The sequence below is a fragment of the Cuculus canorus genome, chromosome 9, assembly GCF_017976375.1.
Source record: "Cuculus canorus isolate bCucCan1 chromosome 9, bCucCan1.pri, whole genome shotgun sequence".
In the NCBI taxonomy this organism is placed as follows: domain Eukaryota; kingdom Metazoa; phylum Chordata; class Aves; order Cuculiformes; family Cuculidae; genus Cuculus; species Cuculus canorus.
This window is the reverse complement of record NC_071409.1, coordinates 683,635-707,822: the sequence shown is the minus strand read 5'-3', so window position 1 is coordinate 707,822 and position 24,188 is coordinate 683,635. Positions and strand designations below refer to the sequence as shown.

The 24,188-nt window shown below is 45.1% G+C and overlaps 1 protein-coding gene across 1 annotated transcript in view; it reads right to left on the bottom strand.

Annotated features, from left to right (window-relative positions):
- Positions 1–1,652: 1,652 nt before the first annotated feature.
- LOC104068773 (glypican-5) overlaps positions 1,653–24,188 on the bottom strand; it is a 501,941-nt gene continuing 479,405 nt past the window's right edge. Inside the window, exons 10-12 of the transcript XR_008451209.1 lie at positions 11,295–17,309; positions 9,365–9,480; positions 1,653–1,861 (exon numbers count right to left, since the gene is read on the bottom strand). The gene's annotated coding sequence lies outside the window, so the exon portion shown is untranslated. The remainder of the gene's footprint in view (positions 1,862–9,364; positions 9,481–11,294; positions 17,310–24,188) is intronic.

Here is a 24,188-nt window from a genome sequence, read left to right as displayed (position 1 = left end):
GTCAGAGCATCCCCGGCCGCGCCCCCGAACTCCCCGAGCTTCCCTCAACGCGGAGGGAAAACCGCGTGGAATCACAGAATCACAGAATCACAGAATCACAAGGTTGGAAAGGACCCATTGGATCATCGAGTCCAACCGTTCCTAACACTCCCTAAACCATGTCCCTAAGTACTTCATCCACCCGTTCCTTAAACACCTCCAGGGAAGGCGACTCGACCACCTCCCTGGGCAGCTGTTCCAGTACCCAATGACTCTTACTGTGAAGAATTTTTTTCTGATATCCAACCTGAACCTCCCCTGACGGAGCTTCAGGCCATTCCCTCTTGTCCTGTCCTCTGTCACTTGGGAGAAGAGCCCAGCTCCCTCCTCTCCACAACCTCCTTTCTGGTAGTTGTAGAGAGTAATAAGGTCTCCCCTCAGCCTCCTCTTCTCCAGGCTAAACAACCCCAGCTCTCTCAGCCGCTCCTCATAAGACTTGTTCTCCAGCCCCCTCACCAGCTTTGTTGCTCTTCTCTGGACACGCTCCAGAGCCTCAACATCCTTCTTGTGGTGAGGGGCCCAGAACTGAACACAGTATTCGAGGTGCGGTCTCACCAGTGCCGAAAGAGTCAACTTGTGCAAGGGTCGCTGAGCGGCAGGGGGGACGCGCCCCTCTGGAGCAGCTGCGGGGAGAGGCGGGTGTGGAGCGCGGATGCTCGGCTTTGGCGCTGCCGTCCCGCCCGCTCCTCGCGCAGCTGAGCTCCTCCCGGGCTCGGGACGGGGCATTGGCGGGTCCCCCCGGAGCCCCCGCGGGCTCTTGACCGGCATCTCGCCTGTTTCTCGACAGACGGAGCACCCCAAGATCGCTCCTTGGGGGTTTTCTGAGAGCGGTTGTTTGCGGTGGGAAAAGGAAAGGGGATGTGCCCCTGCTGCAGCCCAAGCCCTGTGAGCTCACACCTTACCAGAAACCCCACCCAGAAACGCCACCACTGTCCCCAAAACCCCATCCGAACTAATCAGAGTTGGCTCTTTCTGAACCGGTGGCTCAAACGTGCACAAAGATGTAGGAAAGTTGGGTCGTTCATCTCACCGCTCGTTGTCCTGAGTAAGGGAGACGCCAAGGACAGCACAGGAAAAAGAGGATCGGGAAGGGTGGAGGATCGGGAAGGGTGGGAAGGGAAAAGGGGGTGCCTTCCTAGGAAATTGCCTAACCATTTCCTATGAAACCTTTCTAATTAAATCCATCCATGGGATACGACAAAGCAGATTAGAAAGATCAAGCTGCAAAGAGAGGGAGAATTTTGTAGTGAAGATCATGGCTAAGGTGGCACCTCCAGAAGTTAAGAACTATCAGTAGATGCACCCCATACACCCCAAATATTCATTCTTTTACAGATGACATTGTGCCTTTCAGTCTCTTGCTGCATCTCTTGGTAATGGCACAGGTTAGAATCTCCAGGGCCACAGAATCGCAAAAACGTGGTACATCTCAGCTCAGAAGCTGATTTGTGGGCTTTCTGGAGCATGGAAATGGGTCTTGTTCCTGGAAATGTGGGGAAAAAAATCTGCCACAGATGATGTAAAGTCTGAGCCACGCTGGCTTTAAATGAGATCTCTTGTAAATGCAAGAGTACCACACACATAGCAGGTTACCAAGTACGTGATGTGACACAAGGTTATTTCAGCCCTTACTCCTGGGCATTTATTCTAATTTTACAGCTATGGCCCTTTCCCCACCCCAGGCTTTGAACACATCACTTGGAGATCTGTATCAGAGATCTCATCTAATTAATCCAACTAGTGTAACAGCAGAAGACAACCACCAGAGGAATCCATGGATATATTGCCAGGACTACAGGAACACCAGGATTGGTTCCTCCTCCTGGAAAATAAAAGAGAGAAAATTACTTACTTACAGACACACAGTTAACAGCGGTCTCACTTGGGTCTGCTGAATCATGGAATCATAGAGTCACTAGGTTGGAAAAGACTTTTGAGATCATCAAGTCCAACCGTCCCAGTCCACTACTAAACCAGATCCCTGAGCACCTCATCTACCCACCTTTTAAATACCTCCAGGGATGGGGACTCCATCACCTCCCTGGGCAACCTCTGCCAGTGCCTGAGAACCCTTTCAGTGAAGAAATTTTTCTTAATGTCCAATCTGAACCTCCTCTGGTGCAGCTTGAGGACATTCCCTCTTGTCCACTGTTGAGTGGAATGAACTCCAGGAATGCAAACTCAAAAAAGACAAATTATTTGATAGAGAAGTCATAAACCTCTTATTTGGTCTGGCTGCTACAGAATGACTCGGGATGGCACAGAGGACCAAAGCAGTACCCAATTTTCTTGTTTCTTTCTCAAAACCTGTGGTTGGATCCTTGCCACCCTTGTGTATCGAGGGCTTGCTTCCTGCTCTGCCTGAAAGCAACCTTGGGGCAGCTCCCTGTGAGCCGTGGCTGCACTCCAAAGTTGCAGCACGAAGCCCTCCACAAGCGTACAGCTGCTGAAGTGCACCAAAATACTTACTGCTGACAGGGAAAGAACTGGAACTGAAACCCATGAGGTTTGGCCTTGGAACCATCCCCTGAGCACAGGGGATCATTGCGCAGGCTGAAGTATTTCTTTTTTTTTGTATACATCTCACTTCCCTGATTCAGGCGACATCAGTGCCTGTGTCGGGGACTAAAGTCGTGTCATTCCTCACAAAATCTTGAAGAGACCGCAGCACGCACTCTGCTTGTTCAAATGCTCTCTGCTGTTCTTGTGGTGAAACACTAGTCTTCCATATGCCAGCCGAGATCACACTTGCAAGCTCCCAAGCCCACTTCAGGAGCAAGAACTGGAAGTACAAGCTCTGCCACAAACCTCTGTGACTAAGCGACTCTCATCAGGTCACTTACCCCTTGAATAGGGATAAGAGCACTTCTTATCTGACCACCTGCCTGTGTGATGCTCCCGTGCTATCACAATGAGGAGCTTTTAAGTAGACAAATGAAACATAAAACTGAGATGATATAAGGTCTTCAAGAGAAAAGCTATCTGCAGGTCTATACAAGTTCCAATCCTGAGCAAACAGATCTTCGGTCATGAGGCACATCTATTCGTGTTGCTGTTACGATTGTATGCGTATGCAGGATTTGGATTAGATATATTTTAAGCAAATTGAAATAAACATCTTCTAAGTGTCGTGACGGAAATGTACTTTTGGCATCCAATTATAAATTGGATGTCTTCTGTGTATATTTGAGGACCAGCTCCACTTTCTGAACAATCTCAGTTAAAAGAATGGAGCTTGGCAAAAAGTGACCAAAAGATTGCCCAGCAACGGGCAGAAAGAGCTAGAAATGGGCAAGACAAGAAAAAGCACAAAGATGAGTAGACAAAATGCAGAGGAGGAGAAAAGCACACAGGCAGCCAGCAAGATAGTCAGAAGGAGCCAGAAAATCCATCCTGCCATGGAGATCACCTCTTGACAGTCCCGACAAAAACCACTGCCCACCGAAAAGCTGATCTACGCATTATGAAGAAGCATGAATGATGAAGAGCAGCCAAGTCATCTAGCACGAGCTGGCAGAGCTACCCTTTAAAAAAAAGAAGTGAACAGAGCGTTTGTACAACCTCAACTTTCACAAGGATGTCTCATTTCTCTAGCACTTTCCAAAAGCTTTGCAATGCAGTGGACATGCCTCTTATTTTTCACATTGATGCAAATCAATAATTGCACAGGCAGCAATGCAATTACACCCACCAGACCTCCAGCTGGTTCCAAAATGGGCCTGTGCCAAGTTACAGCAACCTGAAGTCTGATGGCAAAACCAGAGAAGGAAAAACTCGGATAACCTTATCAAAGTGCATTGTATCTTGGATGCCATATGAAAGAACACAACATTCCCACTTGAACTCATGATGTTTCTGCCTTTTTCACTATGCATCACTAATGCCACACAATGAAACCTTTGGCACCTTGTCCTTAGCCAGTTTTAAGCTACTTCTGATTCTGTAGAAATGTCAGAAAATCTTCATCAAAGTTGAGGTATCTCAGCACTTTTTTTTTTTTTTTTTTTTTTTTTGCGTATTTCTTTTAATCTCTGCTCTGTCCGTCTCCAACAGGATTCCTGAAAGCTCTGCCTCTGCTCCCTGCCCCCCAGCATTGGCTGGTGTTCAGCAGAAGCTGGACATGTGTTTTGCTGAATGAAATCTTATTAAGTTATTCAGAGGATTTACTAGATTACACCTTGCTATCTACAGCTGCTTACTTCTTCACTGCATCTTCCTTCATTAGAAAGCAGGCAGCTCTTCCTCCTCCTCTCTGCGCAAATTCCCCCAAGAAGCTTTTCTGAAGTGCGTGTCTAGTTGTTTTGGTCAACAAAAATACCAGATCAAGCCCTTTGAATCATTGGGACATCTAGGTACAACTGACAAATCCAGCTTGATCTCAGCTGACTTTGTAAGAAGCCGTTTGCCTTACAGAAATGCTAAAACTGGTTGGGATTTGCCTGTCCAGATTAATTAATCAAGAATATTATTCAATAGTTGTACAGAGTTGAGGATCCTTCCTGAGTCTAGGGGCAGCCAGATTCATCTAGGGCAAGGACAATCCCAGTTCTGGCTGCTGAGGAAAAGAGGAAGGAGAGCTGCACCAAGGACAAGTGCAGCAGTGGATGCCAAAGCTCAGCCAACCTGCTGTTTGACCCTTCGCTGGAACCCACCAGTTCCCTTTGAAAGCAGTGCTTAATTCCCCTGTACGGGACTGGTACTCTGTAGAGGGAGATTAAGAACAACTAAATAATTTCAAAGAGCGAATCTGTCTAAAGCTGGTAATTGCCACTCTGTGCTATATTTTGAATTGAACAACCCAATTTTACAGCAGTGACTTAATGGAATGTATTGCTTTAATGACCTCATACAAATGACTCCACCCTGCAGGACTGTACTTGTATTACAGATGAGTCAGAGATTTCCCAGTAGAAAGAAGTCTTAAAGGCCAAAAAGTAAAGAAATACCATAAACTCATCAGAGAAACTGCTGCTAATTGGGTCTGCCCCAGGAAGTAGATTTCGTCCTTCCTAGACACAACTTTCAGTAAAACTTTTCCCACTCCCATCTCCCCAAGACATAGGCAGCAGCGGACAAACAAGATGTATGTAGCACTGAATCTGTTTTATGTTGTATAAGCAGAGCTTAGCTTGGTAGTAAGAAATGGCTCAAAACTGGCCCCAAACCCAGGGGATTTGGGTTCAAATGTGTCATTTCAGCATGCCACTTCAGCCATGTGTAGATTCCTCCCACTTCCTGCAGAAGACGCAATCAGATAACTTCCTCTCATCTTTAAAGAGGTTATACCCAGAAGTTGACTGGGTTTGTTTTATACTTTTTCAAGTATAAACCTCCCTTCATTCTCGCTCTTATCAGTTTCTGGGCATTGGCTTAAGAGAAATGCCCGCAGGAACATACGCAGTTCCTACGAACACTAGCTCAACAGAGCGTTCCTGAGCACTGACCCATGGCATGTGGCAGTGGGACAGACGTCTTGTAGGCTTCCACAAGAAAAATACTTACAACCATGAAGAAAGAAACATGTTGAGTCACGATACAGGCATCTGGCAATGCTAATGGGACTTCTCAGCTGACACTTTCTCTTTGGCTGTTGATACATTAAACACTACAGACTGAAGTACTTAGAGGAATTAATATAGTTCTGCTCAAGTGTTTATTTTTCCCCTCACATCCAGTTAGGTACAATATAACCTGTTTTTCTAGAGAAAATTACTGTGAGGAGACACTGACAATGTTGTACTGAGGAGCACCAAAACCCCTTCAGGTGTGAGCAGAGGCTCTCACGCTCCAAACTGTGCTGGAGAAAATGCCCCGGGTTGAGCAGGTTTCAGCCAGAGGTAAACGAGGGCTCAATGTGAGTGAGCTGGCTGGATAGTGGACAGCAAATGTTCAGCAGCCTTTCGCACACAGAGGAGAAAAACCTGACCTGGAGTTTGGAGAAGGTGTCCTTCGCATGACTTTTTCTGCGCTGATAGTAAGATAATTACTAGGTGACACAATTTTTGATGTGTGACAGCTTTGCTTCTGATGTAACTGTACATGAGCAGAGTCATAGCAGGAACGGATTTGGGCCAGCGGGTTTTCCATTTTAAGATCCTTTCATTTTGCAGCACAAAGACAGTGTATGAATCTGCTGTGGCTACGTAACTTTAAAGGTGCTCAAAGCGCAAGGAGATAGTGCGATGCCAGTGATGGCACACCAGTTCATCTGGGCCGAGAATTCAGCATCCCTGTAATCCAACATCGTTGGATAATGTTACTGTCTCTCTGGGTACTGTTTCTTTGGTCAGAACCACATAAACATGAAGTGTTGCTTTTTTCAAGACGCCAGACAATGCAAACCCATCTTCTTAAGATTAAAAATAAAGCTCTAAATCTGATTTCACTTCCTCTACCTGCTAGAAGCTAGGGACTGCGAATACAAGGAAATGAAGAGACACTGACTGTTAGGAATGATGGGACTCACCAGGACACTTAGTTCTTTCTAAAGGGATTTCATTTTGTTGGTTGGTTTGTTTTCACAGTGCTACTTTTGAGCATAGCTTTTAAAATGAATTGTTTGTAATAGCTATGTATTTTTACATCACTGATACAGTTTTGCCTTAGGCAGGACTTTTCTTCTGTGGCTAAGGGAGCAAAGCTTAGTCCCTTTGCCTCTATTGTTGAAGATGCCAAAGACATTGCTTTTTAAAGCATTTTACATAGAAGCTGGAGGACTGGGGGACCCTGTATCACACTCTAAAGTCTTCTGTGCTGCCTTACAAAAGCTGAGCAGTTAGGTGCAATGACTCACTTGCACTGACATTTCTGGGAGAGAATGATGCCTTTTATAATAATATTGATATTCCTTCATTGATGTCTCAACACTGGCTAATTTAGAAAAGAAACCTGTAGTGCAAGGTTGAAAGGTCACAGGCCGGCAAAGAACTCATAAGATCATGGGACCACGAAAAAGGCTCTGGCTTTAAGATAAAATTGCCTTTTTGCTTTGTGCTTCTTTTTTTTTAAGGAACAGACAAACTTTCTCTGAAAGGCCAGGAATTTAATCTGAACTCTCCTTTCACTGTACAAATAAAAACTACACTGCAGAACTACTTGGAGGGGTTCAGTAGAGTTATAGCCAGAGGTCACTTTAATCTTTGTTGAGCAGAGAGAGACAAGGAAGAGAGGAGAGGAGAGGAGAGGAGAGGAGAGGAGAGGAGAGGAGAGGAGAGGAGAGGAGAGGAGAGGAGAGGAGAGGAGAGGAGAGGAGAGGAGAGGAGAGGAGAGGAGGGGAGGGGAGGGGAGGGGAGAGGAGAGGAGAGGAGAGGAGAGGAGAGGAGAGGAGAGGAGAGGAGAGGAGAGGAGAGGAGAGGAGAGGAGAGGAGAGGAGAGGAGAGGAGAGGAGAGGAGAGGAGGGGAGGGGAGAGGAGGGGAGGGGAGAGGAGGGGAGGGGAGAGGAGAGGAGGGGAGAGGAGGGGAGGGGAGAGGAGGGGAGGGGAGGGGAGGGGAGGGGAGAGGAGGGGAGGGGAGAGGAGGGGAGAGGAGGGGAGGGGAGGGGAGGGGAGAGGAGGGGAGGGGAGGGGAGGGGAGGGGAGGGGAGGGGAGGGGAGGGGAGGGGAGGGGAGGGGAGGGGAGGGGAGGGGAGGGGAGGGGAGGGGAGGGGAGGGGAGGGGACCCACAAGTGGAGGAGGGGGCAGTTGATCTTAACAAAAATGTCCTAATCTGCACCCACAAGCAAGGGGGACCCCAATCCCACCCCAAACAGCCAGGCCTCGTCCTACCTGTGCCATGCAGGGCTGATGCCCTCCCCTCCTCGTCCCCTCATGGCTCCACTTTCTGGGGTTAGAGAGGAGAGAAAGGCTTTGGGGGACTGGGGGGCTGGAAGGGACCCCCCATTTCTGCAGGTTCGGCACCAGCCGCTCAAGCCTGACCCGTTCAGATATGGAGAAGAAATGAAAGCAAGAATTCTGACTCTTGGTTTGGCAGCCTTCTGTAAATTACAACGTTAAAAATCAAGGTAGGGGTTCCAACAGTAGATTGCATGAAAAGTTCACTCCAGAACTGTCTTCTTTCCACAAGAGCCAGAGCGCCTGCACAGACTGTTCGAAGGGGCAGTAATGGAATCATGGAATGTTTTGGGTTGGGTTGGAAACCCATTCAGTTTGCACCACCACCACACAGATACTTTCCACTGGATAAGGTTGCGCCAAGTCCCATCCAAGATGGTCTTTTCAACACCTCCAGGGATGGGGCAGCCACGACTGCTCTGGGAAACCTGGGCCAGGGCCTCCCCACCCTCACAGGAAACATTTCTTCCTAATATCCCATCTCAATCTCCCCTCGTTCAGCCAAAAACTGGTCTCCCTCATCCTATCTCTGCACTCCCTGATCAAGAGCCCATTCCCAGCTTTCCCAGAGACCCTTTTCCATACAGGAATGCTGCTATCAGGTGTCGTTGGAGCCTTCTCTTCTCTGGGCTGGACAACCACAACTCTCTAGCCTGTCCTTGTAGAGGAGGTGCTCCAGCCCTTGGATCATCTCCATGCCTTCCTCTGGCCTTGCTCCAACAGCTCCACATTCCCCTCCCATGAGGAGCTCCAGAACCTTTGTCCCTAAGCACCATCTTGCTCAGTAAAGCAAGGCTGGGGCTGTCAAGGCCGTGTTCATTTTGTGCTGTTGTGAGGCAGCACGGTTGGATTTGCCCCATCAAGCTTAAAGCAAAAATAGCCCTGAACACCACCCCCTTCTCTCTGATCACCACATGACGTGGGGAGAGGGAAAGCCCAGTAGTGAAACCCCACCGGACATCCCGGGAGGGGAGTTTCATTGTAGGGTATTGGTATGAAATGTCTAAAGACCCTTGAAGTGGGAGATCGCTACTTGTTTGAGTACAGAGCAGCTTTGGGCACCAGAACAAACAATAGGATGAGAGGAAATAACATCATGTTGTGCCAAGGGATGTTCAGAATGGATATTGGGAACAATTTCTTTATTGAAAGAATGATGAAGCCCTGGAAGAGGCTGGCCAGGCAGGTGCTGGAATCCTCATCTCTAGAGATGTTCAAACAACGTGTAGATAATGGGATCATGGAATGGTTAAGGTTGGAAAAGACCTCTAAGTTCACCCAATCCAACCATCAACACAACACCAACATGCCATGTAGATGTGGTGCTTTGGGACATGGTTTAGTGTCCATGTCCCCACACAGAAAGGGGATGAATGGATGAGGGTGAGCAAGCAAAGCTGAGCCCCAGCCTTGGACTTCTGGTGGCATCGCAGGACAGGGTGGCCAGGGAGCAGCCCAGAGGGCCTGGGGGCTCCTGTACTTCTCTCAGCACTTACCTCGGGGTACTGGTCAGATTCCAGATGGAAAGCCTTTTGGAGCAACACTCAAGACCTTTGTAAGGCAGGTGTGTATCAGGCTTTTCTCCTTGCCCTCCAGCACACTCTCCAAGGAGCTGCAAAGAGAGAGAGGGGCCAGTTGGGCACTGGTGCTGGGAGCAGTGCCTGGAGGCCTCGTACGTGTGGACATGAACCTCAGGTGTCCCAGGGAGGGATGTTCACATATCTCAATTTGGTAAGTGCACACATGCCTTTCTGCCACAGCTCCAAGTGGAGACACTCGTTAGTACATTCCTCTTCCAGCAGTGCCTGCAAAACCCAACTGGTATGGGACCTGGCAGCCAGCAGCACTCAGTGCCACCAGACCCTCATAGAATCATAGAATCGTTAATGTTGGAGAAGACCTCTGAGCTCATCCAGTCCAACCTCACTATGTCTACTAAACCACATCTTCAAGTGTCACATCTCCACGTGTTTTGAACCCCTCCATGGATGGAGACTCCACCACAGAATCCTCTCTCTGACCTTGCTGGGCTTGGCAAGCCCTGCCCAGCCCACCAGGGCTCCTCACTCAACGATTTTAAGGGACTGGTTCATGTTCACCTCATCGGACTGTGGGGCAGAGTTTCTCTCCTGGGGAGACACATTCTCCTCCAAGGCCACACTGGAGTGGCTTGGAGGTCTCTCTTGCCATCGTTTGGGATGGATGTAGAAGTGTAGGAAATGAGAATGAAGAAGCTTTGGCAAATGCCTCAGCACCACCAGTTTTTATGCCATCCTTTCAACTGTTGCTTTTGTAGATGAATAGCAAAATTAAAGACAGCCAAATGCAGAGGACTGCAAAATAATCTTTGTTAGCTCAGTAGGAATAGCTGCAATCTCTTCTCAGGCAAACTACCCTTAACATCAATAGGAATTTGTCATGGCTATTAAGCACAGATACCACTGGTGGGTGGAGAGAGGCTCAGACTGCTGGAAGCTCAGAGGGTGTCCTTGTGGAAGTGCTGCTATATGCTTTCCCCTATAACTCCCCTGTAGCCACTGTCAGAGACAGCCCTTTGGGCTGATCCATTCTCTTGTACAGTTTAGAGTCTGAATTTACTAATCTGGTTATCTGAAACCATTTAAAGTTACATAAGTGTCAGCATTAGGAACTCAGATGACTCCCAGTGAGGCTCTTTGTGCACTGAGGTGCCTCCGCAGCAGCACACTGGTTTCCTGGGATCAAACAGCTTAGCTCTGGGGACCCTGCATGCCTGGGGTGGTGGTGCTAAGGAGACCCTCTGACCTATTTGTCCTGTCCTACAGTGTGCAAGAAGTTTCCCATGAACGGCCGGGCAGTCTCATGGCAGTCAAGAGGAGAGAAGGATGTTTGTGTGACGTGATCCTTAGGAATACATTTGAGGCAGTAATGGATAGAGAAGCATCTCTGAAGTACTTTACTGTCTTTGGTGTGGATCTCCTTCCCGAACTGATATTTGTTTGTATGACATACACATAATGATGCCAGCAAAGAACAGATTACAGCTCTCCAAGGAACTTCACAAGAACGCTTCGTTCATCAGTCACGATGGTACCCCTTAGCATGTCTGTGCAAACCCTCCAATAATGCTGTATGTTATCTTTCTCTTCTCTCATACTCCATGAATTTTCCTGTTTCCGTTGCCTGACAGCTTCACTCTTTCCTTGGCTAGAGCAGCTGCTGCTAGGATGCTCTTTCTCCTGCTTAGGCAGATTGCTTTGCCTTCCTAGTGCAGTCCAGGGAGCAGGAGGCTCAGAGGAGGAACTGAACTCACATCTCCCTAAGAGCAATCACAAAAGCTGAAGTGGATGAGGTTTCACTTGCCTTATTTTGTATTCACTCAGCAGTGACCCACAGCCATGAATAGGTTTTGTTTGTGTGCAATAATCAAGCAAGTCGGGAACTCACTTCAGAACTTGCTACGCGAGCCTGCTTGTAGCCATAGCTCTGGCTCAATGATTCATCAATTCATTTGATTGATAGGGTTGATAGAAGGTCTTGAGGGCCCCCCTGAGAATCAAAATAAAACAAAAATAAATCCAGATACAAATTTTATATAATGAGAAAGTACAGACTTACCTTAGTAAGAACATGGCAAATATTAATTAAGTACTAGAAACTAAAAAGAATGGCATTAGCTACGAGGGAGGATAAGTCTGAGAGTTTGGGGTTTAGACTGTATGAGGCTGAAAAAATAATAACCAGAAAGCATGGAAATGAAAAGCAGTACTTGTTAATTAGCCAGTATTGAAAGCAGCAGGTTAATGAGAAATATCCACTTTTCACCTATGACAACAGAGACAACTCCTTCCTAGGATCTGAATCTGCTGGAATGAGTCCAGAGGAGGCCATGAAGATGATCCGAGGGCTGGAGCACCTCCCGTGCCAGGACAGGCTGAGAGAGCTGGGGTGGTTCAGTCCGGAGAAGGCTCCGAGGAGACATTAGAGCAGCTTCCAGGACTGAAAGGGGCTCCAGGAAAGCTGAAGAGGGGCTCTTGATCAGGGAGTGCAGGGATAGGATGAGGGGGATTGGTTTTCAGCTGAAAGAGGGGAGATTTAGATTAGAAACTGGGAAGAAATTTTTTTTTCTGTAAGGGGGTGAAGCGCTGGCACAGGTTACCCAGGAAAGTTGTGGACACTCCATCCCTGGAAGTGCTCGAGGCCAGGTTGGATGGGGCTCTGAGCAGCCTGATCCAGTGGGAGGTGTTCCGGCCCATGGCAGGGGGGTTGGAACAGGATGATCTTTAAGGTCCCTTCCAACCCAAACCATTCTGTGATGCTATGATTCCTGGAATTAAATCTCCAGTCTTTCAATACACGGCCCTGTTAGAGTGGGGTACTAACATCATCACAATGTTAGATAACTTAGTTTATCATATGCAAGCACAGGATTGTGCCTTAGTGTACTGAACTATATCCCCTAAGCCATATGACATTTCAAACCGGTCACTTTAAGCTGACCTCACAGAGCTGGAAGACCCATTTGTAAGAAACTCTCCCATGGAAAAAGTCAAAATTCTGTCATTTGTTGCTCATACCCTGGCAGGATTTCAGTGGGGACACCTGACTGCCTGGCTGTGGCTGTGGCTTCCTTCCCAGCTGGGCTAAAGCAGTTAAGAGTGACTGAGGATCTGCATCACACTTCTGGTTTCAGGCAGAAGTCTATATTATTAGGAGGACAGAGACAAACAAACTATAAATAAAACTGCATAAGGGCTTTACAAATCAATGTTTCAAAAACTTAACTTTTCATCAGTCTATCTGCTGCCACTTTATCTCAGCAGAGACACAGGCAGCCTGTATTCTTTTAACCTCAGCAGGCTGTCAATGGTCTTTGATATAGCAGCTGTCTCATAGCTACCACTAGATTTCAATTAAACTAGGCTATACTTAGGGTGAAAATAAGGCTATTTTAAACCGCCATATCTGCCAACTTTTATTCACTTTCAGCAGAACTTATTTTATTTGATGTTCCTGGTTTTAAGCTGTGCTATCCATAAAATTAAAAAGATACCAGAAACTGTGATGTATTTTACATTCACATCACCAAAAATATATCATTAGAAGCAGTGCTTCTCCAGAGAAGAACATGCTTAAAGATGATAAACAATAAAATGCTCTCTATTCACAGCCAAGGTTGCTAGCACAGACTTGCCACAGTGGGGCAATACAAATGATTCTCTGGTGCCAAGGAGAATTAAACTCAATACATTTTTCACTCACCGCAGAGGTCTATTGCTAACAATATTAATGCTTCCATGGAAAGAAATGGCATGTCAGATGTCAGTGGAACACTTTTGTGTTGTTTGACATAACAGGCTTGTCTTAGTGACAGATTATATGATTTGGGGTAAAATAGTTCTGTTTCCTGGCATTTTTGCTTCAGACTGTTATCCTTTTCTTCCTTCTCTACCAGTATCACTTTGTTCACATTTCATCAGCAGATAAAGGCATGAGAGCCACATTAATGGACTGACTGCAACCCTCATTCCCCATCGCTGTTGTGGGCCACACCCTCCAAAATACTGTCATGCTCAGCCTGCTGACACAAAAAGTTCTGTTATATGTGTGTATATACATAAATGCCCCCCCCCCCCATGCTGTGACATTCATCTGGCACTAAGAGCACATCTCTGGTGTAAAAGATGTGAAGAACCCATGTTTTTAGATAACACACTTACCTGCATGAAACTGATAGTGCACTTTTTTTATGTGAACAAGAGAGAAAATCTTGTTGGAGTTATCAGACTTTTAATAGGCTACAAACAGCTAAAACACAAGCCAACTCTCATGCAAAAGCCTGCTCATCAACAGTCTATAATTACACTTGCTGCCTTTTGGTTGATAGCATGGACTTTGTTGAAGTCCAAGAGCTGTTTTTCTGTGAGAAAGCCTATCGTTGAGTGAATTAAAACAAGCACAATCATATCCTGACATGCACAAAATGCTGGTTGTCTCACTTGCCTTGCATTCCAAGTGCTTACTCTCGCATGGTATTTGGAGCTGTCAATGCCAGCTGAACTCAATGAGACGGAGAGGTGCTCAGCACATCTTAAAAAAACCCTTGGCATGGAGAGCGGGATTCAGATACACTCGATATTTGCCAGTAAAATGTACCATGGGAAGGACGGCAATTACAGAGCGACTATTTGTGCAAGCATTCCTGGAACTCCATTACCCCCTTCAGGGAAAGGACATTGGCAAGACGGAAATGGGGCAGCAAAAGAGCTACAGCTGGGGCTTAAAGACTGCAAACCTACCTGATACTGAGAGACTAAACACAGTGTACTTGTTTGGCTGATTATGTGCAAAATACAACATGAAAACAGCACCATTTAAAGGGTCAGACTGAGACCCTCAAAAATAAGAATGCCAGAATGGATCCACTTATAACCTTTGCAGCACGTTCTGGCATAGCCTTTAGGTAGGTGTGTTGGGGTGTATTAATAATCTGCTTTAGCTGGGTCATGAAAAGGACAGTCCATACACATTGGGTTGTTATTCAACATTTTGGTTTAACTTTACTCTCCTCAGTGAGGCCCCAAACACTGCCTTGTTTGCTGTCCTTTAACCAGGCCCAGCTTTGAAGGTAGAACAATTAGGGCTTTGTTTGTTTTGTTTTGGTTTGGTTTTTTTTAATAGCAAGATGGTATCACAGCACTTCAGAATATCACAGAATTTATTTCCACAACAAAGATCCACCTTTCCAAAGGCTTGTCAAGGCTGCTTCTTTTTTTTTTTATGTGTGTATCATCCATTAAAAACAAGCAAACAAATCAGAAGATACGGTTCCCTCTGTTTATTCTTGCACAGGACTGAATAATTTTGGCTGAAACCCTCTCTCCAAAAAAAGCCCAAACCCAATACAAACCAAAACCCAAAGCTGAAAGCAGTCATTTGGCTTGGAAAATAACCCTAACTGGGAAAGTTAACCTAAATGGTTCCGGTTCAGCAAAACTATAAGAAATTGGGAAGGAAAGAATCCTGCAGTGAGAAGCGTCAGACAGCCACTGTCTATCCCCAATGCTGTTAAAGAGTGAGTTTAGCATTAAGTGTGTACTTAAGGAGGGAAATTCTCAAAGCAGACATCTTTATTACCTGGCAGAGAAAGGCGTAACAAAGACCTTTGAATGGGAGCAATTGAGACAAGATGAGAATCTTCTTTTTTTTTTTTCAACTGACAGGAAACTGGATATGAGCAGTGTTCAGAGATGTGTTCCATTTCTTAAAGTCTTAAAATCTCTAGCAGATATACATCTAAAAATATGTGCGTTCTAACAAATGCTGGGAGATCAATGCCAGACCTTTGCGGCTCAGTGGTCAGAGCTGTGTAGGATGGTGGGCTACAGGATCCCTCCTGCCCCCAAATGCTTCTGTTTCCAAGTGAACGCGCTGCACAAACACCACTGCCTTTTCAGGTAGCCACTGGACAAGATTTCCTTTCTGAAACATAAGGCTACTGCTTTCTGAGTAGTCAGAGGGCTTCTAAAGTTTCCCCCCCTTTTAATATACACCAAACCTCTCCTCTTAGTAGGAGCAAAACTGTATCGTTGTCTGATCTGGGTGCAGCGGAGGATCGCCTGCTGGGGTTTCAGAACAGTTACAGCGACTATGAGGTTAATATGTGCTTAAATTATGTAGTCAAAACTTATTCCCTGCTTCCCAAAGTTTTGTCCATGTCTCTGGAATCAGAGCCAGACACGCAGCAGTTATAATGCAAAACGTCACAGCTTCCCAGTGTTTCTCCTCTAGTACTGACCAGCACAGCTGACTGAGGACTTGCAGTCTGTTTCTCAGCTCTGTGGCCATCATTTCTGCCTCTTCCCGTGTCCTGCAGCTACAGTTTAGCACCATCTTGATATTTTACCTTTTCAAATATTCACTTATTTGTGAATACCCAAGTATTCCCAGATTCTTCAGTTTTTGCTACAATTTGAAGCCATTCCTTATGTCTTGGAGCTTGTGCAGTTTTTAACTGCACATCTAAAATATCTCTAACTCTTTGCTGCTTGCTCAGTGCTCTTGAGCTCCAAGGCCTTCATGTTTTTATTCTGCCAGTCGTTCTTAATTTATTCCACCTCTGATTCCTGTGTACTCGTTGCCAATTTTGCCCCTTGCTCCTTATTGTGAAGCTGACAAGGAGCATAGCAAAAGTGACACAGTGAGGCACAGAGATCCTGCGGGAATGGCTGAAAATTGACAAGTGACAGCGGAACGAGTGGCAGTGACCAAGTTTTGACCCTGAGATCTGATTTCACATATAACGTTCCTTGACATGATGCAGGAATAAACAGATATTTTGGATTTACTCCTTTTTGTGATCTCTGTTATAGAAATGTGACTCGTTTGCACCCATTGCTCAGAGGAATCTCAGATTTGGTGGGATTATTGGATAGACCCTAGGCTCACTCTTATTTCCTAGAGCCAGACAACACATATTAGGGGTAGGACTTTGATGAAGGCGAGTGGGCCTGAGAAAATCTGACTTGGTGAGACGGTAATGAGGGACCAGGCAGAAACAATGGAAGATCAGTTTTTCTAGCCCATTGGAGGCTCATGAGTGTGCCAGAAAGAGTTTGGGGCGTTGGCTCCAGCCCCCCAGTGTCTGCCCCATTGGCAGCCTGGTCTGTCAGAGCGGGAGGGCTGGGGGGGCTCACTGGGGCAGCTCCCTCAGCACACTACAGAAAATGCTCAGAATCCAGGCTCCCTATGCTCTACCTGCCTCTGGACACCTGGACAAATGCAAAGAGGACATTTTTTTGTCACCGTATGTAAATATTAGCCACCCACTGTAAGGTCTCTTTGTTCTTCCCTACCCCAGCCCAACACATGATACTTCCACAGCAGTCTGACCTTAAATCTCAATTCACTCCCAAATCCCAAAGGAAAGAGAGCTCTGTAAGGACTCCAGGAGATGGATCGTGAAATTAGCACTTTTGTCTCATTAGCTTTTGAAGGCAGCAGTTACAGCACTAGGCTTTTGGCCCAGTAATGTACCTCCATATGCGCTGCGTGCACCTACTAAACCAGTTAGAGCATCACGTCTGCCAAGGGCACAATCTACACCTACTGTTCTAGGATGCGCTGTATGAATAAAGAGGTATGTCATTCTCACTCCTTTTGCAGATCCAGCCGCTCCTGTGCCGTGGGACCCACAGGTGAGTTTGGGAACGACATGGGGGCTGAAGGGACAGGAGCAGCTGCCCAAGAGTGCTGGTGGGGATAAGGATGGATAGGCAACAAGACAAAAGGAACACAGAGTGAATTTACTTAACTGTGTGGTCCACTCTTTCTTTGCATGGAGAGCACTCCCTTCAGATTCACTGTGTGCACCTGCAACATCAGAAGGACAGCTTGGAGCTCTTGGTCCTCAAGTAGCCCTGCTTTCTGCAAGAGGCCCTTCCGACCTTGGCTTTTCTATGACTGCATAAAACAGAGAAGGATCAAGATTTAAAGTTATTTCTGGGAAAAAATGTAGAGCGTACACAGTCTTGGATAAATCTGGTGAAAAAAAAAAAAAGACGCAATTACCTTGTTCTGATAATATTGATGTTTCTAAACAGTTACAAAATTTGATTAACACATCTAATAGGAGAGACAGTATCTAACAGCTGTCAGTAATTATTTAGCCTCTGGCTGGCTTGCTTATCCTGAAAAGATTAAAGAAGCTACAAATGTACTTCATGCTGGAGACAAGGAACTAAATAAGATTATTAGCCTTCATGAGAAGGAACACTTCACCAATAAAAATGATGTGGCAGGTCTCAACTCTTATTTCTTGAACAAAAAGAAGTCACTATTCTTTACAAACTTAATATTTCACAGACGCCCAGATCTTGGGAAGAGCCATGGGACCTAGTTAGTGTCACAGAAACTCTGTTCCCCAGTCATAGCCATCAATACTGTCTGTGCTGAGAACTGGGCATAAATGCATGTGTTTGCCATGGGATGGAGAGATGGAGAAACACCATTCACAGGAGCTGACTATGCTGAACGGTTTCTTAAATTACGGTCCAGAGAACAGAAATCATTCTCGTGAACCAGTCTGCATTGTTTTAAATGGTGGATATCTATCATTAATATGATGGCAGCATTTGAGTCTGTCTATATAGAATTTTACTACTACTCTGATTGTTAAGAGTAAGATTGCCATTACTACAAGTTTAATTCTAAATGTTGGTATATGCTGAATCTCTATACACTGAGAAAGTTTTATGCCAAGATTTTGGGCCAGACAGTGGGAAATACCGTATTCTCCCTACAGCCAGAAGAAGCCAGAACAGAGAGGTAGAAATGGATGGAAAACAGTCAGCAGGGAATCTAAATGATTAACGGGTAGATAGCTGTGCCAGGCAGTGCTATACGAAAGGTTAAGCCTGCTTTTAAATGGGAGACTACACATTTAAAGCACCTTCCTCTACTTAAAGCTTATTACAGAGATACACAAAGTCAGTGGATTGCCTTTTGATTACATCTAGGAGACTGCAAACATCCCAGAGGCAGTGTCTTTCCTCTTCTAAGTATTTGCACAGCATGCAGGACTGTAAGAACTCTCTTTGTTGGGAACCCAAGACTATAATGAAATACAAACAAAAGTTACAGGAGGTAGCTGCTCCGTGCCACTGTTAACTTAGGCAAGCACGATGTTTTGTGTTAACTGAAAAGTGACATTGAAACCAGCTAAATTAACTCACTATGAGGTGTATCTTCCATACTGCACTGTGCTTCAAGGAAGATGTGAACTAAATACATTTCTTGGTCACCTACACATGAAATTTTGACATCAGAGTACAAAGTCATTAAATATAATATTAACTGATTGCCCAGAGGGCTTGAGAGTGCTTCTTTCTGAACAGGCTAAAACCCTTACAGCTAAAATTTACAGCCAAAGTTTTAAAATTCAGCAAGTAACTTCAAGTTACAGTGAATAACCGGAAGACCAGAGCTGATGAGAAATTGCCTTCCCTGTCTTCTTGTCATTCTCTCTTTCATTTCCCTCGTAGTAACACGATGAATGGTGGGTGAGCTGGTATTCAGGTGTCTATAACATGTTACACCTTAGGAACTGTAATTTAGCATTAATTAGCATCCACTTTAGATAAAGTTAATGGCCAAGGTAGTTCTCCATTAAACTAATGAAACTCAAAATTAGAGTCTAATTGTCAAAGGAAGGGTCTAATGAACACCAGACAGTTTTTATGGGTTTTTCCTTAATTCAGATTAAAACTTAAAGCAGCATCCAGCCACAGCACAAGGGGTGCTTGGGGTGGTCTTTTTTCTTTCTTTTTCATAGAGCAAAATTAAATAGACTAATTTTCTTTTAAGTTTAAATCACCCAAGGAAATAAATGCTTGCTGGTCTTAGCAAAACGATGCCATGTTTGTGGAATACCAATTAAGAAGCCCCAACCCAAAACAATTGTCCCCTCTGTTTAAATAGAAAGTCGGTGCATACCGAGTTCTGTCACCAACTATTATTCAAATTGAAATAGGTCAGGTCCCTGAACACCTGCAAATTAGTCTGGAAATTCCCTCAATTAATGAAATGCTGTCTGCCTGAATTTATCCTGCCTTCCTCATATCACTTGGACAATCATAGCTGTAGCATGTAAAATTTATCTCATTCTGTTGTGTTCTGTGGAAGGGCATTTTGATTGCACTCTGACCCTTGAGAACAAGGTTAGTACTTGTTCATTCTCCTCCATGTTCCTTCTGTCCAAACCAGCAGGCTTACTGGAGTCTACAGCCACAGGGCCAGAAGCACTGGACTGCAGGGCCAGGACCTGTTGTGGCTGCCCCATCCCTGGAGGTGTTCAAGGCCAGGTTGGATGGGCCTTGGGCAGCCTGAGCCAGTGGGAGGTGTCCCTGCCCATGGCAGGGGAGTTGATCTTTAAGGTCCCTTCCAATCCCAAACATTTTATGATCCTATGACCTAAGTTTGCAGTTCCTGGCAATTTGTGCCCTTTAATTTGCTACTTTGGGCAGCTCACTGTGCAGCTCTGGTCAGAACAACAAAAAGTTCATCTCTGTTCTTGCAGTGCTTTCCTATGGAATATGTTAGCAGCAATCGCTAAATAGCTTGTCAAAGTAAAATTAAGTGATGCCGTTCTATCTGTGTGCATGGCGAAAGCACCATAAAGATCTTTGGTACCTGCTCTGTACTGAATGCACTCCCATCAGAACCTGAGTGGTGAAAAGAAAATGCAAGACAATTGTCCATTGTTTAAGATTTTCTCTCATAGAATATAGGCTTTTATTACTGATATTAGTGCAAATAGTATTCACTACCATTATCAATGATGCTATTTGTAACTTATTCTTACACCATCAGAGATATGTGACCTTCCAGTACCTGAAGAGTCTACAGGAAAGCTGGAGAGGGACTGTTCACAAAGGCTTGTGGGGACAGGACGAGGGGGAATGGGTATAAACTGGAGAGGGGCAGATTTAGACTGAACATAAGGAGGAATTTCTTCACCATGAGACTGGTGAGACACTGGCCCAGGCTGTCCAGGGAAGTTGTGGCTGCCCCATCCCTGGAGGTGTTCAAGGCCAGGTTGGATGGGGCTTTGGGCAGCCTGATCCAGTGGGATGTCCCTGCCCATGTGATCTTTAAGGTCCCTTCCAACCCAAACTATTCTATGATTCCATGATTCTATGACTCTATGATATGCACTGTATAAACTGAGAATGAATTAAGTGAAGGCTCTTGATTAAACAAAATGCTGTCAGCTTTGAGTAGTAACATAAGTGACACAGTGATTAAAAAGAAACAAAAAAAGGCACTATCCAAACACCTGAACCTTAGAGGTGGATGAAGTAAAGTACATACATAACATCAACTTCTCTGGTATTATTTTTGGCTGGGCGGTCTTCAGCTGCGTGGAAGAAGATGCACATTTGCACCCACTGCCATCGTACAAATCTCATAGCTAGGCTAAAATAAAATCATGTTTAAAACAAAATGCATAGGGACAGAAAAAGACTTTGTTGAAATACTGGGATAGAAAAATCCATCTTACTCTCAGCCTATGCTTTCTACCAGGTGATATAAGCACATCGCTGCCTGCAGCCTCCCGCATCCATACTGATGATACCCACAGACTTCAAAGGCAACTTAGACCACAGCTTTCTGTTTGCCACTCCAACATCAAATGCCGCACTTTCTCCTGACCTTATCCCCTCAGTTCCCAGGTTCTTACACCATCTCTGTCTTTGTGCTGCAGACTGCTTCTTCCAACATGCTCCTGAAATGGAATTTGTACCCTGAGGCCCTAATTCAATCACGTACTCTTAGAATCTCCTATTGAAGATAACTGCTGGAGAAAATTATCAAAGTGCACAGTCCTCAAGGAAGACTCACAAGAAACAAACTTGTCCTTTCCCTTCTTTTATAAATACTTGAAATATTTTATGTAAGTGAATCTTGATGAAAAAAAATTATATATGGATATGGAAATATATGTACATAAAAATATAATTGCCCTAAGGGAGCCATCAGATATGAGTTGAGACCAAAGCTGGAATGCTTTAAGATGTTTCTGCTGGTCAAGACCCAACTGAAAAAGATAACTGTTTCACATGATGTGAAACAAGTTAGTTTTAATTCACCTTCACTGACCGGAGGTGTCCCTAAATGTCTTTAATGGGGTAGTTAGATATGTGATGATGTTAAAAGAGCATGTCTAATTTACATGTGTAATTATTTCAACAATATATGCAAATTAAGCCCTAAGGGCCAGCTTTTAAGGAAGCAGAAGCAAGAAGCTGATGTAGGAGTTGAGAATAACAGTGAGTTTTGAACGCAGGTGAGCACAGAGCTCAGCCTTGTGGCCAAGCAAAGCCCCTTACTTTGGAAACATGAACTGGTCGTGGCACATTTCAACTTGGGCTGTAATCCTGCAGGTTCCAGGAACTGTCTGGGCTTGCACACATCACTGAACTCAGACTGCACCAATCAGCTGGTTGTGGAAAGAGCCACCGGCGATGGGGCTGCATTGTGCCGTGCAAGCAGAGTGCTCATGCTGACCTTTACTGCAAAAGTGCTCCTTCTCCACAACAGAATCAACTGCTACAAGGAGAGCTTATCCCAAGGAGTGCCATTTCTAGACAGGCTCTGCCAGAATAGCAAAATTCCAAGAGTATAAGAAATGTAGAGCGTTTGGCTTAGGAACTGTCACTCTCTCCATGTTCACCCCACCCCTTTCAGCTGCTGTTCCCATCTGTACCCTCTGTTTGATTTTCTGTTCATATTCTGAAATAGAAAATTTTAGTTACTGAATTGCCAAAAATGTCTAAAGGATACACTGAAGAGCAAGGAGGTTGCCATGTGATAGGCAAAGAGCAACTTTCGGAGACACTCTGCAGTTTCCCACCGGTGTGGTTAGAAGGGAAGTCCTCGACAGCTCCCTGGGGAAGCTGTAATTCATGGCTCATGGGGTCACACGCTGCAATTCATTTCAATTTGCACTCAGTGATTTCCACTCTTTCAACCCATTTGTAGTTCCTTTCTTGTATTTGGTCTACCAATCACCAGTTAGCTCTGTTCTACATCCAAAATTTTGCTGTTGAATGCAGCATGTCTTTCAGAAACTCTTGATCTGAAGACAAACACCAGTGTCCTTAGCAACATTCCTCAGTGACAGTCTGCTCCCACTTGCTAAAAATGTGTGCTTCATTTCTAATTTAAATTTATCTACCATTAGCTTCCAGCAATAGGTTTTCATTACATCCTTCTTTGCTGGTTTAAAGAAATCTTTTCTGGATAGTTTTCCCCCTCCATGAAGACACCATCCAGTAAACAGCTCTCCACTCTCCTCTTTCTGATAAGATAAATGCGCTGAATTCCCATATACCCATGTTTATCTCTGCTTGAGGTCTTCACTGCAGACCAAGAAAACCTTGAATCTAAAATCGAAATCATGCTTCCCTGTAGCTTTCTAAAAAGTTCGTCTTGCACAATTTTCTGTTTCTCTTTAGTTTTTTTTTCCCCCATTTGAGTGCTGTCCTTCCAATTTTCTTTATTTGGAAGAAAGATAGCACTCCTGAACCACCATTTCTGGTTGGGACTGCCATGGATTTGCTGGTATTTTCTAGTTACAGGGTTCAAGTATTTCTTTCATAGGAAGATCTAGGCAGGACTGCCCTGTGTGATGCTTCTTGTATTAGGAAAACAGTTAATTACTGGGTGGTATAAGCTATGTCTTTTCTGCATACATCACTGCAGGATGCTTGTGCTCCCAAGTACCAAAGTTTTAGTTGTGTGTCCTATAGCCATCTTTTCATAAACATCTTCTACCAAGTTTTGCTTATATCCTCGAAGTCTCAAGACCTCACGTGTTTAACAGCCAGTGGATGTATTGAAAGAAAATCGGAGATGACTGCAAAGAGATGAGAGCACGAGAGCAGCCCTGGGGTATAATCTGTAGGACTCAGGCTATCTTTCCTGCATGAGATGGAGTGCAACACAGAGATCCCAAAGTTAGTGAAAACTCAAGGGAGGAAGGAAACTTGTGGTGAAGTTCTCTGGTGGCCTTGCTTTAACTGTGTTGCCCTTGGGTTGCATGGGAATGACTCAGCTCCATCTCCCAGCAGATATTAACTCTACATCAGTGCCTAACTAACACCCATGTCCAGACGTGAGCTTGCTCACACTCAGCCATCACACAAGCACCTCTGTCTCTTGTTGCAGCGCAGCAAGCTTAGGTCTCTTCTCTCCACAGGAATGGCCACACTCTCAGCATCACAGTCCATTAGGTCACGCACTTGTCCAACAGGCAGTGGGTGCAGCTCCTATCCAGAAATTAAAATGAGTTGTGCTATTTTGATGAACAATGTCTCAGTGACTGTCGGGATCTACTGCCCGGGAGTCTCTGCTACACAGCTCCTCATCCTCCAGCACCTGGTGCTGAGGGAAAGGCGGCAGCTGTCAAGTGTGGGTACCTAAAGACTGACATTACCAACACTAAATGACCTCTAAAAACACACTTTGTGTAAAAACTGTCCTGAAAAGGCAGGTTTTCTTACAGCAGAGACTTTTGCTTCAGGCTGCTTTCACTTATTTCACCGTGATGCCTGAAATTCAGTTATTAGGAGCATTCAGCTTATCAGTTAAATGGATTTTTGAGTAGCTCTTCATCATCTCCCTTCAATATTGTCAGGTTTTGAAGGAAGATGTTTATAAGCCATTATATAGAGATATCTTTTATGTGTGCTAAAGAGCTCTTTCTTCAAGATCTTCATACTCACACTCCAATGTTATAATCAGCTTTTACAGCTATATTAAAGTCTTCAGAATAGGTTT